This window comes from Protopterus annectens, chromosome 1.part0, assembly GCF_019279795.1.
Source record: "Protopterus annectens isolate FY-2018-M chromosome 1.part0, PAN1.0, whole genome shotgun sequence".
NCBI classification, from domain to species: Eukaryota; Metazoa; Chordata; order Ceratodontiformes; family Protopteridae; genus Protopterus; species Protopterus annectens.
Window position 1 is genome coordinate 1,899,417,540 of NC_056725.1, and position 15,192 is coordinate 1,899,432,731.

Consider the following 15,192-nt stretch of genomic DNA (forward strand, 5'->3'; position numbering starts at 1 on the left):
TCACAGATAATCTATCAAACGCCCACATTCATAAACAAATTTAGATTTTTCATCTGGCAGCAGTAAGGGCAGCTGCCTTACCACTACACCAGAAACCTGCACTATAAACTTGCATTGTTTAACATGCATTGTCACATCTGCATTGCTTGACTTTTGCATCACCTTATGTGGTGCTTAATTTGACACATAGGATTTTTGCCCAATTGACAAATTTATTTAGTCTCCTCCTGGATAAAAATATACCCTGGTGAACTTGTTTCCACAAGCTAATACCACTGATGATGAAGCGTGATCTTTATATATAGTGACGTTAATGCAGGGAAAACATGAAATGTACCCAAAGACTTTAATGGATGCATACTGTGTATGTGCAGTAACGTCTGACTGATGCATTTTCTAATGTGACATCACCAATGGAAAGTTTATGAAGCTTCTTATTATAAAATGTCCCAAATAAATAAGGAATGACTAGGCATGCATTATGGCTCTTAACTCAGCAGGAGTCTCAGTGCAGTAACAAAATATGACAATGAACTTTAAGTAAGGGATAGTAAAATGGAAAGTTCATACATTACTCACTGAGTGCACATTTAAAAGGGGTTATTCAGGCAGGTGGTCACAAAGAACAACATCTTGTGCTGCCTAAACTTCATAATGGGGTCTTGTGCACATTTACTCCTGTAGACCAAAAGTAACGTGAAGAAAGAAAAGCTGGTATTCACGTACCAAGTGGCATGTAATAGTTACCAGCCATAACTTCTAGTCTGCAGTATAATCATCTTAGCATTAGACAAGCACATATTCACAGTGAAAGCAGATCTTTAACATTCCACTTTTTTACTTTTGCATTCCACAGTATGACTTCCTCAGGCTATATATCATTATTGAGAATAAGGCTGATTTTTCACTGTGCTTTTTCCTAGGGTACGTGATGCTTACATTTTGTTAAAAATGGTACACATTTCAGTCTCTAATTAGATTATCTTATTTAACCCAAGTGTCTGCTTGATATTTCAGTGATTTATGTCTGTTTTCCCCAGAGATGTATCTTATAATTAGTACATCTAGTACCTAATATGGTGATGCAGATAATAAGGATAACTAAATAAATACGATAAATGCTAAGCTCATATGTATCACATCAGCAAGGTTATTTAAGTGTCCTATGTTGCATGCCCTATGCTACATGATAAAGCATGTATAGAGCTGACCTTCTCTTTATAATTCCTTATGCTTACATTATTTAGTCATTTGACAAGCCCTTGCTCATTTTATTTATTTAATTATTGTAACAGTCAGTAAGATACCCAGGGGTTGAATTACACTTAATAAAGTCATATTATTATAAAGCTCAATGGGGCATAGAAGGCACAATGTAAAGACAAGCACAAGTAACAATGCTATCTATTTTCACAGATGAAACTATAAAATTAGGTAGGGGTATATGCAGGCAATGCCAAGTAACATTGCAGAGATATATATGCATACTGAGCTTGGCTTTAAAACTTCTCATGTTAGGAGATGTAGTGCTTTATGATGCATTATTACATCATCACATAGTAGAGGCAATTCATATTTCACAAGGATGTTAATATATGATACCTGATGAATTTTATTGCTGTTGTAAACTGTAAGAATGTGTCTTCGATACATGAGCAGAACAATTATATGAGTACTGAAAAAGTGTTTACAGTCAAAAGAGGCAGCAATCAGATGCACCAGCAACTATTTCACTATCATTTTCATAATACTCATACATTTGTACCCAAGGCCATTTTCAGAGTAGTAATGCATTACATCAATAAATTATTAGAAGGTATATAACCATGCAGTATTTAATCCATTTACATTTATAAGGATTAAATACTAAAACAGAATAACCCATGGTCTAAACAATTGCCTGTTCCAGATCTACTTATCTAGTAAAGCAATGCAGATTAATTCCATTATTTTGTTTGTCATTTGTGAAAAAGAGACTTATCAAGTATTCTGTTGATTTAAATAATGGGTGAAACATGCACAAATACCACACTGGAGAATGAATACTCTCTGACAGGGTTTTGATGTACAGTTGTTAACATTAAGTAACTCAAGACATGCTAAAAAGGATGAAAAAAAAGCTTAGTTTTGAAAGATTCTTTGTTAAAGTCATTGTGAATCTTTTGTCTAAAATTAAACAAAAATAAAATTAGTCTGTCTTAGTTTCAAGGAAAGTGATGTTAAACAGGATCTTCTGATACTGGTACAATCTAAAAGGAAGTAGAGCCATGTAAACATGTTAGGAAGAATTGGTGACCCTGACACCTTTATTGGCTGATATCATCATAAAAGGTTCTTAAGGCATGACTGAGTATGTTAAACATTTAAATTCAGTGGTTTCAGTGGCTGCATTCCTAGCACCTCACAAGGTAGCACTATGGTTATCAAAGAAAACAAGATCTCTAGGTAATTTATTTATATGCCTGTTACTTTCAGAGAGATTAAATTAAATAATTATTTGTGAAGAAATGTTTAGTAAACTGAGACTTTGCACCAGAAAAATACCATCTTAATACATTGGTAATAACATTCGTTTACTACGATTGCTGGATTTATTAAATATTTTGGAACCAGTTATGCACTTCGTAGATCTAATCCAGTTAAAGGTAAAGACAAGATGAAGGTTCTGTTGTGTAACACCAAAACTCTAAATAACAAAGCTACTTACAAAGAATTATTCATAACAGACTTGTATGAAAATTGTTTAGTCTTGAAAGAGTTTCCTTATCAGTGCCATGCTATCAGGGATACCATAATTATAGACTAAACAGGAATGATAGGGAGTTTCAGTTTGCATCAAAATTAAGTAATCAGTTTTAGTGTATCATGCTGACATTTCTGAAATTTGATCATTAAAGGTACAAGAAAAAAAACAGACAATAAATAATATGGTGTGGATTCAATAAAGCAGTCAGCTAAGAGATGGTAGTGTGCCATTTTGTGTTCAGTAAATGGCTCTACACAGCATGTAGAGCTGCACAAACATAGTAAACACAGTGGCATGCTAATTAGAGCATATATAGTTGAACTGTATGCTAACCAACCAGTCCAGGCTGGAGGAGCTGTTTAACAAACTATAAAGCAACTGTGTAGACTCAGTGTAGGTTTTTCTCTGTGAATTCCAAAATCTATTGGAATAGAGCCATGGAAACCTCTTTACACAGAAACTATGATAGGGGCTGCAGTTGCTCTTATTCAAGAGTTTGTACAACAGGCCCAAGTTTATGCTGCAGCTGCTGCTAATAAACCTCAGCCAAAAAGGAGAAGGGTGTTTAGCTTTTAACTTTCCATGGTCTGCATGATGTGGAGATTGTAGAGCACTACAGGGTGGATAGAAATACACTACAACAACTCTGTAACAACTCTGTAACTTCTGTTGTCCTCAACTGACAGCAAGGGCAAACTGAGGGGAGCCAATACCAGTGGAGATTAAGGTATGTGTAGCACTTAGAATTTTAGTTACAGGAATCTTCAAGAGACCAACAGGGGACATGTTGAGGGTGTCACAGCCATCAGCCTCCAGGATCCTCCATCAATTCCTGAATGCTATGCTACAACATGCCAGTGACTACTTATATTTTCTCAGCACACCTTAGTACAGAGCCACAATTATGTAGGTGTTCTGCTCTGTAGCACACTACCATAAAGTCCTGGATGCCATAGATGTACACATGTAGAAATCAAAGCACCACCGGGGAAGAGGGAAGGATATGCATAAATAGAAAGGGCTTCCACTCCATTAACTGTCAGATCATGTGTAATGCTAAGAGAATCGTACTGAATGCGTGTGCTGGCAAACCAGGCAGTTACCGTGACTCACATATCTGGCACAACTCACAACTATATCAGATGTTTTCTGGGGGAATATCTCACAGAGTCATTTACGGGGAGATGCAGGGTATGTACTCAAACCATAGCTGATGACACCCTTCAGAAATGCAGACACCTCAGCTAAAGAATGTTATAATGAGGCACATGCTCAAACAAGAAATATTATAGAGCATGTGTTTTGGCTGATGAAGTCACAGTTCCGGTGCCTGGATACATCTTGGGGAGCCATGCAGTACAATCCCTGTACATGTGCTGAAATTTTCACCATCTGTGCCATGCTTCACAATATTATCCAAAGCATACAGTTTTAGTATGAACACAAAGGGGAAGTTCATCACAGCCATCCACAGTTGAGGAGTCAAAGGGGGAATCAGCAGCCACTGTGGGTGTAGGCATACATAGGCGTGCACAATATACCCTTGCACTGGCTATGAGGTGATGGATAGCACACACACGCACCACCTAAGTGGTCTAAACCTTCCTCCTATGCACATACATACATACATACAGTAACATAGATGCCAGGCAATGCTCACAACCTTTACTTATCCATGTAATGGCTGTGTACTCCAAGCATCAGACAGAGTTAGCCCCAGATTAAAAGTTTTGTAACTGCTGGACATCCAAGGTACATGCTGAACCAAGAATAGAAAAATAAATGTGCAAGAACACAAATCAATGATATATCCTTGCATACTGTTACTTACTAATGTAAGAAGTAGATGGCACTTGATGTAAGGTAGTTGTGTAAGGTAGTTGTGTTTGTACTATATCACACTCACACACAAACTAATTTTTGGGCCAAAAAAAGGAGTAGAAGATTCATAGACTCATAGGAGGTTACTTGGATAGCAGGCCTACAGCCATTATGAGCTTAGCCACGTTATTCCAGAGTTACCTCAATTTTCCTTGGTTAGATGGATGTAATTCTCAGAGCAAGTCTATGATAAACACCGACTATCCCTGTTCATGAGAGATATAGGTGCAGACTTCTATCAATTTGTCCAGGTTGCACTTGAATAGGGTCAGTATGGAGCTCTGAACTGGAAGTTTATTCCAAAGTAGCTGCAATCTCTGAGAGAAATATCTGTGTCTCCAGCATGTTATGTTAATGTCACAGGTTAGGTTAAGATTCCTAGAGACAGTGACTCCTCTGCCATTTGACTTGCAGATGTGCAGCATATCCATCAGGGCAGGGTCAAAGACTGCCCTGTAGGCCAGGCACAAGTCACCTCTCAGCAGCCCATGTGATACAGAGTATAGTGACAGGGTTTCAGTCTATCCACATAAGTCATAGTTTGGAGGCCCTGTATTTTCTTGATGAGAAACCTCTGTGGTCTCTCCAGCTGCTACAGGTGTCTGGTGAGGTACATGCAGAAGGGAGCATTGTACTCTATTAATGGTCTTATGAGGGTCAAGTACAGTGAAGTTATAACATCCTTAGATCTGAAGGTGATGCCTTTACTTATGAGATGCACAAAGTACAAGGTTTTCCTTACCACTATGGAAAATTGTTGGTTGGAGCTCAGATTGCTATCTACCTGTGTTCCCAGATCTCACACCACTGGGTTGAACTTAATGGGGTGCTGTCAGTATTGTAATTAATAGAGTTCTACTTAGCCAAAGGGGATACTAATGCACTTGTTTTTCTTTAGTTTTAGAACATAGCTTTGGCACCAATCATTTGTTAGTGTTAGCTACTCCTGTAATATGTAAACGTCATTGGGGGACTAAGTGATTGCACCCAATTTGCAATAATCAGCAAACCTGGTAAGCCAAAGACTGCCTACTTATGCCTGGACTTCCAAGAAATAGATTCCAAACAGTAAAGAGCCCAGCACAGATCCTTGTGGTATGCCACTGGTGACAGGTCTACTGGTAGGGGTGGAGTCACCAACTTTGACAGTAGGTGTTCTGTCAGTGAGTCAATTGGTTACCCATCTAGTGATGTAAGGGTTAAACCCCAGCTGGCAGTGTTTATCAATGATACCTGAGTGGAGGGATTGTGTCAAAAGGCTTGGGTAGGTCAGGATAGGCAGTCTGCACTGCCCTACCTTCATCCAGGGCTTTGGTGACTTTCTCAAAGAAGTCCAGTAGGTTTAATAAGCATGATAAACCCTTAATGAAGCCAAATTGGGTTGAGTCTCGATTATGAAGGTTGCCTCTGTCCTTGTTGATAAGGTCCATGAAGATTATTTCCATAGCCTTGCAGATGAGGCTGGTTAGATTTATGGGTCTATAGTTCCCAAAGTCAGTTGATGGCCCTCCTTTGTGCAAGGAGATTATTACTGTTGCTGTTCTCCATTCTGCTGGAACAAAGTCAGTTCTAAGACTATGGCCAAAGAGAATGCCAAGTGGGTCCTTTAGGTCCTGTTTTAGATTGCTTAATAGAGGTCATGTTTTTGGCCTTGGAAAGTGCAGATATGACCTGATCAATAGAGATACTAGGCAGAGGACTAGTGTCAGGTATGCCTTGGAGTATAGCTGGTGGGGACAGGGGGATGAAGTTTGAGCCAAATCTGTCAGCAAGCAGGTTAGAAATTTCCTCCAGTATAGTATGAGTGGTACCATCTGCTACCAGTATGGCACAAAACTGGGCATTCCCTTTTAGATTTTGGAGATAAAGAATGCCTAATGATTATACTTTGTTAGGGATACTATTTCAGCTTTGTAATTAGCTTTAGAGGGCTTTACAAGATTTCTGACTTGCTTGTCCAAAATACAAAGGGGAGTTCAATAGTTACTTTGAACAAGATTGATTTATGGTCTGACCTTACCAGGAAGCCATCACACTGGGGGGGGGGGATACAGATACCCACCCCCATCTTGGTGAGTACTATATCTAGAACATTTGAGCTTGTTGTGGTGCTGCAGACTATCTGCTCCAGATAATTTGTATTTACAAAGTCCAGGAACTTCTGGGCAAGCATGTTTGTGCTCATGTATGTCACCCAGTCAATGGAGGGATAGTTGAAATCTCCCATGACCAAGGTGTAAGACTGTATGGCAAGTGACTCAAGTAAGTCCAGGTAGGCAGTGTGCTTTTCTTGGTTCATGGTGAGGGACCTATAGCTAGCAATGATGTGGTATGGTATTTTGCCTATAGTTAATTGGACATGGAGTAGTTCAAGAGAGTCATACTGTTTGACCAGTCTTGAGGTGTACATGGCTTTAATGAAGATGGATAAACCTCCACCTTTGGTTCTTTCATGCTCATTTTGAGGTATGAATGTGTGGAAGGCATTGTAGCCTTGCACGGCCGGGGTGTTCTTCCCAGTCTTGAACTATTCCCTAGTGACTGCACAGATGTCAGCATCTTCCAAGGTGAGGAGTACTTCCAGGGAATGCAGTTTCATGTTTAGACTCCTAGCATTAAGCAGCAGAACGCTGAGTCTGTTACATCAGAAATTTTGTTGTCTTGACATTGCCTAAAAAAGGCACTACAGGGGAGGCAAGTGCTTTTGCCAGTATCTGAAAGCTTAGAGGAGGCAGGTGTAGACCATCTCTGAAAAAAGTAGTGTGGCCTGTCAACCATGTCTTCCCAGGCTGGCAGATGATGGATCTCCCTGGACTGACACCAGAAGCTAAGCCAATTGCTTGAAGTCAATATTTTTTGTTTATTTTGTGGCATCATCCTGGGTGAAGGTAGAATGCTGCTTAGAGCTAAGGTCATACCTGCATGGGACATGTAATCTGAGAGTTCAGTCATGTCTCCCTTCATATAGTTCAGACAGGTACATCTCAAGTTATTCACCCCAATATGGACTATGACAAAAATCATAACGGCACTTGTTGTTGAGTGACTTGAGTAAACATGTGATTTGATGGACAGGCATCTGACTGTGACCTTCTCCTTGTCCAGCCTGATGAGAGGGAAATCTGTGTGCCTCACTATGGAGTTGCCTATGACCAAGACTTTAGGTTTTGAGGGATTTTGCCTTAAGGGCTATTTGCTGAGACACTGGTGTATGTTTTATTATATGTAGTGGTTTCTATTTGCATAGCAGTGTGTGCAAGTGGTTTACATTTGGGAGGTCTCTCATCTTTTGGTAGGCTTCTAGTGAATACCTCTGCACATATGGGTTTATGTTTCATGACCTCATTTGTGAAAGGTGAAGTGTTTGATGTCCAGTTTGTTGTTACATGGAGAGAATTGATTCCAATTTTGTAGTGTAATTACATTCCTCACATAGAGTATTTGTTTATTTTAGGAGTAAGTGGTTGCCAGTATTCATGAGACAATTACTACATTACCTCAGGATGCCCATATCAATCTGGCCAGCTGGTAAAATGATGGGAAAATGCCTATCCATTGGAGTAGGTTTTTACTGTATGTACTATTAGGGACAGGACTGTGCTAGTGTGACTAGTTCTTGTGCTAGGACTAGCAAAGGTGCTTGTTCTATTGAAGGCCATGGATGATAAGTGTGACAATACTGCTTAGTGCACCTGTAGTGGTATAGGGAAGTTTGGGTGGGTTCCACTGACAGATTTCTGGAGAAACTTGAGTTTCAAGGCATTTATGTCTATACAGGGCTTTGCTAACCCCTGTTGTACTGTGTGCTGCAGCGCACTAACACAAGGGTTAAATACAGACAAAATTAAAACTGCTTTAAATTAATCTACCAATAGGAAAGCACACAGTGAGCCTCCCTCCAGCAATCCCCAGCTCAGAAAAGGCTGGATCCGCACTCTTCTGCCACAGGGGTGCAGGGGATCCTTTTTTTAATGTAAGAGTGCTAGTTTAGTGCTCAGGTGTATCAATAACAGTCTAGATTTAGCAGGTCTGTATCTGGTCAATGCTATCTAGGTTTTAGAGCAGTGCAAATTAAGTGCAGAGAACTGCAAAAAAAATACTTAGAGCCCTTTTGTGTATTTCCCAGCTCATATAGACCACTAGATAAATAATCCTAGTCCTCCTAATGTAAAAGCACAGTAAAGAAGTGTCTGGAGTGAAATGTTACCACAAACAAATTTTAAACAGTATGAAATGCTACCACAAATAAACTTAAAGATATAGATACAGCAGTGTACTTTAAACAGCTTATAAAAGTGAGATTATTCAATAAAAGTACTTCATCTTAAATAAATCAGCCAACAGCCACTCAATTGTATAGAATTTATAAAGGCACTAAACAACAAGGTAAGCTAATTAGTAAGTCATTCAGCCAATAAAACTAAATTTGGAAATCTCAGATGTTTCCCCAACCTAAACAGACTAGGCTACATTCCAGTGCACTAGATGGAAAATCCACTGACCTCTTTTCCTCTTTTGATGTTATAACAGTCATTTGCTAGAGTGTAAAAATACACTATTTTATCCAGCAGCCAGCTAGATAATGAAGTCAGATCAAGCAGAACCTGCAATGGCAGGCAAAATTCACTTTATAAGCACAAATAAAGGTAAGTAAATAATTGAGGCTATCAAAAGCAGTGTAGAAAGGGAGGAACTTATTAAAGTCAATTTACAGTAGGGGTGGGCAGCTTAAAATCACCAAAAGCAGATCAACAAAGGGGATAATGGGTGGGAAACACAGCATGAAATCCCCATCAGTGCTTTATTTTATTCAGGTTTCAAATCTTTTCAGACAAAGGCCCAGAATGTCACTGAGTATTTAAGTATCGATCAAGAAACAATTTAAGAAATGGAAAAAAAAACATATAAAATGTACAGCCTAGATAATTTGTGTCTACCTCGCACATAGAACAAAACACCAGGCCAAGCAGATTTCTTAAAATTGAAAAAAATGGAACAGGTGTCAGAAAGCAGCCCAATCAGTCACAGATAAACAAATATAGTTTTCTTCACCCAGCAGGGAATGAACTGCAGTGCTTTAGTTTATGCAGGCTTCAAATCTTTTCAGACAAAGACAAAGGCCCAGAATTTCACTGAGTATTTAATTTTTTTACCGGTGTAGTATTGTATGGAGTAGTGAATGGTGTACTGTATTGTCAACCATGGAAATAATGGGATGACTACACAATTGCAAGTGGTACTTGCCCCCCCCCCCCTCAAAATGACAGTGTGTGATCACTCACAACTAAATATGTAATGAATGCATGTACAAACAACTGAGAGTGGTCAGAGTGATATGTTTTGTTAATACTGTCAATGATGTGGGACTTGCTTATATACACATTGATTTTTAATCCTGCTACAAAGTAATTTCTGTGGCACAGAGAGATAAGACACCCTTACTGTGTTTTGTATCTTCATTGGTGTGACAGTTCATATCCAGATTTTGGTAAAATTCTTTAATTTCTTTTGTAATATTCTGTTTTTTTCCCTCATAATTAAAATTGTTTTAATATCACTATTTGTGAGGCATGTGGTGGTGCAGCGGTTAGCATTGTCGCCTCACAGCAAGAGGTTTTCTGGTTTGCTTCTCATCTGGATTGCCTTCTGTGCTGAGCCTGCATGTCCTCCCTGTGGCTGAGTGAGCTTTAAAGACCTGCAGGTGTGTGTGTGTGTGTGTGTGTGTGTGTGTGTGTGTGTGTGTGTGTGTGTGTGTGTGTGTGTGTGTGTGTGTGTGTTCCTGTGTGCGTGTGTGCATGTGTGCGTGTGTGTGTGCGTGTGTGTGTTTGCCTTCTGCAAAGTTTGGGCACCAGCCTGTCAACTTGACACACTAAAACTCCACTATCAATCTGCAGACCAGTGATCTGCTGTGGCGACCCCTAACTGCGAAAAGCCAAAAGACATTGCTATTTGCGAGGCATGCTGCATAGTGCAAACATGGGGAAACAGATAAATCCAATAAATATTCTATAATGTACTACTATGATAAAGGCTACATAAACTACACCTGTGTATCACATGTGTGCAGCACACTGGCTTAACACCAAGAACCACACAGTGTATAGTATCTGTAGATCATCATTCAAGTCCCACATTTGTCTTTTAAGGATACAACCTAGAATACACTGCTCATAAGGATACAACCTAGAATACACTGCTCATAAGGATACAACCTAGAATACACTGCTCATAAGGATACAACCTAGAATACACTGCTCATAAGGATAAAACCTAGAATACACTGCTCATAAGGATACAACCTAGAATACACTGCTCATAAGGATAAAACCTAGAATACACTTCTCATAAGGATACAACCTAGAATACACTGCTCATAAGGATACAACCTAGAATACACTGCTCATAAGGATACAACCTAGAATACACTGCTCATAAGGATACAACCTAGAATACACTGCTCATAAGGATAAAACCTAGAATACACTGCTCATAAGGATACAACCTAGAATACACTGCTCATAAGGATAAAACAAAGTGAACTTTGTTTATTGCACTTGCTCATTGCTTAACATCACACAGACCTTGACTAATGGCCCACATATGAAGCAGACAGAATACCTGCAGACAGGCAGTAGACATTCTCGATTAGGAAAAGGATACATTGCTGCATCTTTTGCTTTACACCTTGCAAACTCACTAAGTGGCATTGTGTGGCAGTTAGCAACTGTCCCCAACACTTTTAGGACTACAACACCTGCAGACAGGAAGCAGACAGTAGACAATTTCAACATGGATATATTGTATCCTCTATGGTTTGCCACCGCACAAAAGTGCTAAACGAAGTTGCACGGTGGTCAACACACATACTTAATAATGAATATGAAAATTTGCAGCTAACCCTTATATGTTCCTGTGGCAGCATGTCTAAGCATAGGGTTGCAGTACAGGTAAGCCTTGGTTCTAATCCAGCAAAGTCCAAAGTTTTATTCCTGTTGATCCATTTTACTTCATATTAAAATTAGCATGAAAACAATAATTAAACATAGAAATAACTACCTACAGCAGGTGCATTGAGCATACACAGAGTATCAGAGAAATATTAAATGTGTTACTGTTGGTATCAGTAGAATTAGGGTTCTACAATTACACATTTATTTTCTGAACTGTCATGTCACACACATACATGTTTAAACACTCGGCTCTTTAATGTATATGTATAACTAATGAGCAGGTTTAACATACTATGTCTCGATTGCAATGAGCACTCTGTAAAGTCTTCTTCTTCTTTCGGCTGCTCCCATTAGGGGTCGCCACAGAGGATCATCTGTTTCCATTTTTTCCTGTCCTCTGCATCTTACTCTGTCACACCAACCACCTGCATGTCCTCTCTCACTACATCCATAAACCTTATCTTAGGCCTTCCTCTTTTCCTGTTACCTGGCAACTTCATCCTTAGCATCTTTTTCCCAGTATACTCTGCATCCCTCCTCAGCACATGTCCAAACCAATGTAATCTTGCCTCTTTGGCTTTGTCTCCAAACCTTCCAACCTGGGCTGACCCTCTAATATACTTATTCTTAATCCTGTCCACCCTTGTCACGCCCAGTGTAACCCAGCCACTGGGGATGCACAAGCCAGTGCATTTCTTTGTGCCGCTCCAAAGCCCAGATAAATGGAGAGGGTTGCGTCAGGAAGGGCATCTGGTATAAAATTTTGCCAAATCATACATGCGGACAACAGCACAGAAATAATGAGCACTCTGTACAGTAATGATTGTAAAAAAAAACCCCACACTTATAGGCCAACCTTTCCTCTGGCAAATGGTATAGGTTAATGCTCACAATATAGATACGCCAGGATTCTAATCTAGCACGCCCCCTATTTTATTAATGTTTGTTAATTCAATTAAAAAAATATACAAATTAACATAATTATAAAAAATAAGAATGCATAGCAGTGGAGCTCACATGAATTATATGTGTGGCAGAAGGTATACAGAATATTCTGTTTCCGTAATTATAATTTTGTCTTCTCTGGCCTTGGATTGCCTTCAGACATGAAAGATAGACAAACACACATGTATGTATAAACTCGGACCTTGTTAGGTCATACACATACATGGTTAACCCTCACTATGTTATGTGTATATATATATATATATATATATATATATATATATATATATATATATATATATATATATATATATATACTAATCATGTCCAACAAGCACATCTTCTATGGTAAAAATGAAAAATCACCTATGTGGAAGAATATGCTTTGTCTCTAAAGCATATGTTTGAATTCCACATTGTACACATTAATTTTATCAGTGTATAAAGCCACACAAAAAGGTGTCGGGTCATAAAATGTATACCCTCGGTACATGCCTGCAAAGTTGCATCACCTAATAGATACAGCAGCAACCATCCCATATGCTAATGCCAACTGTCAAATTAACCCTCCTATTTCCAAAACTGCATTCCTCTCTATTTGGCACTGCTGCTATCCAATTAATGTTGGGCAAACTTGATTGGCATTACACACTAGCAGTAAACATGATAACAGTAATTGGCGGGAAAGCACTATTATCTGTTCCTGCTTGCCCTGATTGGACATGTCTGAGGTAAAACATAAGTGCCCAATTTAGAGTGCAAAGGTGGGGTGTTGAGGAGTCTAGAACCTTTATTGGAATCCTCATAAAGTGCTATAGCCAAAGGCTCTTGCAGGGAGACTATACCGGCTACCAGTACAAGTCTGAGGCATGGAATACTCTGGACAAGTCTGTCTCCAGTACAATTGGCATTCCATGCATTGGAGAACAGTGCAAGCACCATTTAAATGACCTCAAAATGTACAAGCAGAATACACTCAACCAGTGGCTGGGTGAGTTTAGGACTGCTGACATCCCACAGTTGTATAAGTATACAGATAAAGAAAACTAAAACTATAAAGGCAGCTGCATATAGGCAAGACTGGTATGTTGAATGCTCTTCTCTTGTTCCCTTCTTTTTATTCCACAACCAGAAAGCAGATAATGGTGAACAGGGAAGCCCATGCTGAGCATTTAGAGGGACTGAGGGAAGCAAGGGGTATGTATGCAGCACAACATAAGTATTATTTTAAGTACTGCTCTTCTATACAATAGTAGCAAATTAAGCATGCATATCATAACTGTAAAATCAAGCACACATGCTTCTGCCTGTAGTTCCAGCTAGCTGTAAGAGTCAAATCTAATACTGTAGTCAGATGTGAGTTCAAATACAAGTAGCATATAGTAAAATCATTTAAACATATTGCATAATAATTTCAACAGAAGTGGCATAAGTGCCCTGCTGTTAACTTAATCTGTATAATATAACCAAGCATATGTGCAATACATGCACATTGCAAGGATTACTTTGAGCAATCATTAGTTATAGTTTGTAGTTGTTAAGTATACTTAGATGTAAAAGTAGAAATAAACACTTTATTACTGTGATAATGCATTGTATGTCACCTATGATGGTACTAATTATCTCTTCTTTCCCTTACCCTAACTCTTACCTCAATTTTTTAGTTTTATATGTGTGGTCAACACGTTTCCATGTCATCCATTTCTGACAACTTACGAAATGCTTTACAGCACAGGGATGTGGGCCATTCACCATGGCTCAGCCTGCCCCCTCTCCACTGGCTCCTTCACCAACACCCAGCACATCTGGGACTCAACCTACAAGTACTGCCTCTGCTGCCCCTGCACTACCTGGGACCTCCATATCAAGAAGAACTACTCTGGCAGCTTGTGCTGTGGTACCCTCTGGGAGGAGTGGTGGAGGCGTGGATTTTGTCACCAAACAGAAGTTGCCAGGCTTGGTGCATAGGGTCATGCACAGCACCATTGGTGTATGCTTATGCCAGATGGAGAGGATGCTCTCTTTTATTGTACATAGAAAAAGACATCAAGTATTCCAACAGCCAGCAGAGTAAGGGGACAGTAATGACAGTCCTGTAGGTGAGGACTATATTCTTACTCTCCCCATGTTTGATGGGCATGGGCATCTGATGTCCCCTCTCTATTCCCAATCATGGTGTCCCCCAACTTGTTGTGTCACTCACCATCCCTGTGTCTTCTCTTGTTTGTCCTGTTTGTCTGCATCCACTTCCTCACTTACCCCCACTTACCTGACCCAGAAATACCTATGTCCCTTACACAACATTCTTCTCTTAATGAAGTAAAAAATAAAAAAATGAGCACCTGTCCCAAAATATAGTTCTCCACTTCACACAGGTGTCTGCTCAACACACTTGATTTGGTCCAATTAGCTATACAACATGATTGCATTGTTGTCACCCCTCTTTGTTGAGGTGATGGTCTAAATTCAGCCAATGTTCTATAGATATTTTCATTTTACACTGTTGATGAAGTGGATAGCTATGGTTCTTTCCTACCTCCCTCCTGCACATTCCTGCACTACTTCCTTTTGTTCTTCCCCCTGTTTGCTCCCCCATTTCACCACTTTCTTATCTATCTCATTTTAACAACTTTAATGTGTTCAAAAATAAAATCATACACTACACACATA